Here is a 1737-nt window from a genome sequence, read left to right as displayed (position 1 = left end):
ACATCTGTTTCCAAACAACAACAACAACAAAAGTTTAATCCCTCTACATACTTGTCTAGACCTTTCTGGGCCTGTTGATATCCCAAACATTTTTTTCAAATACTGTTTTTGTTTTAACAGGGGATTCAAGCAGAACAGAGAGCTTGAAATGAGGACTGTGACACCTTGGTGTGGGGTGTGTGTGTGTGTGTGTGTGTGTGTGTGTTTAGGGGGAGGACTTCCCCTGTGTGTACTGATTTGAGCAGGGACATTTCTGTGGAAGAGAGCCAACCAGCAGGTACCCCAGGGTACAAAGAGGGACGTGCTAAGAGACGGAATGATTGAAACTGTGGAAATGTTTAAAGCCCTTTGGATTTTTCTCTCCTCTAAACTCGTCAATCCTGGATGCTTTAACTAATGTTTTCTTCCTCTGACATTTGGACCCACTAGACTTTTAAAAAGTCACAAATTGTCCCTAATAACCGCACAAATTATGTAGCCCGTTGACTGAGCGTTTCCTGGCACTTTGTCTTCTGTGTGCTACGAAGCAATCATTTTCATTAACCATTCCTCATAACCAAACAAGGTGGCAGTTTAGCATAATAATAAAGCAATTTCCTGTTCTGTTGACAGGGAAGTGACACTTTATGGCTAAAGTCACAGAGCAGAAAAGGGCTGAGGTCTGGTAAGAAAGCCAACCCAAGGACCGTGGCCCGGTGATGCTCCAGGCCCACCTGACCTTCCCATGCTGCAACAGCCAATCATTGCTCTCTGGCACAGCAAGGCCAGCAGGGCTTCAGGCAGAGTGCCCTCTGCCAGGGACCAGGGAGCTCTGCTGGAAGAGTCCCAGACCACAGCACAGTGAAATCAAGGGAGAAGTATCTTATTGGGGGAGGGGAGAAAAGGAGAAAAAGGGGAGAGGGATGGAGAAGGGAGGGGCTGGCGGCAATTCAGAAGGAAGCAGGAGTCTGTGGAAGCCAGTGCTTCCCATGCCAGGCACAGCTCCTCCTCACATGAGTTATACCAACAAGACTGCCATTCGGCGCTCACCAACACAAGGCTGCCAGCACCATGACTGCCTCATGGCCAGGCTGAGCAGTACCTGCTACCAGCCCGGGCTTGATCTGCTATCATCTCATTCCTCCCCATCTTTAATCAATCGCTAGGTCACCTGTCACCCTGTCCCCACCTCGGACAGGCAAGAATGGCACAGTCATCTGCCTGGGAGTCCGCTGTGAAGTTGACATCTAAGAAGACGGCCAGCAGAGGTAGGAATCCCTCCTGAGCAGCGGACACTCCCCGTACTCCCCACCCCTCGCCCCAGCTGGCAACCCTCTTCCGTTTCCTCTCCTTCCTTCTCCTTCTCTCCCTCCAGGATAATCCACACACTTCAGGCTCTGGCAGATCCAGCAGTGTCCACGCCAGCATGACCAGCGACCACAATGGTCCACAGCTCCCGCTGAGGGCCGTGAGGAGGACCCCAGGAGAGGGAGGATCTTCGAAATCCCAGCCATAGTCCCCCAAGTGACACGTGTGAGCCCTTGGGGACTTGGCTGTTGGCTCCCTTCCCCGGGGGCCACGTCTTTCTCCTTTAACTTCTCCAGGCACTAAAGCTACAAGACAGGGGAGACAAAAAGTAAAGGAAGGCAGGCTTTGGCCCGGGTTCTCAGCAGAGGGAGCTGGGTGGGACCAGTGCTCAGTGGGACATCATGACCACCTCCTGTTGTTCTCCCTGGCTTCCACGGGTGACAGCTTGGC

This window comes from Mesocricetus auratus, unplaced genomic scaffold (genome assembly GCF_017639785.1).
Source record: "Mesocricetus auratus isolate SY011 unplaced genomic scaffold, BCM_Maur_2.0 Super-Scaffold_100031, whole genome shotgun sequence".
NCBI lineage: Eukaryota > Metazoa > Chordata > Mammalia > Rodentia > Cricetidae > Mesocricetus > Mesocricetus auratus.
The sequence above is the reverse complement of the archived record's forward strand: the minus strand, read 5'-3'. Positions refer to the sequence as shown.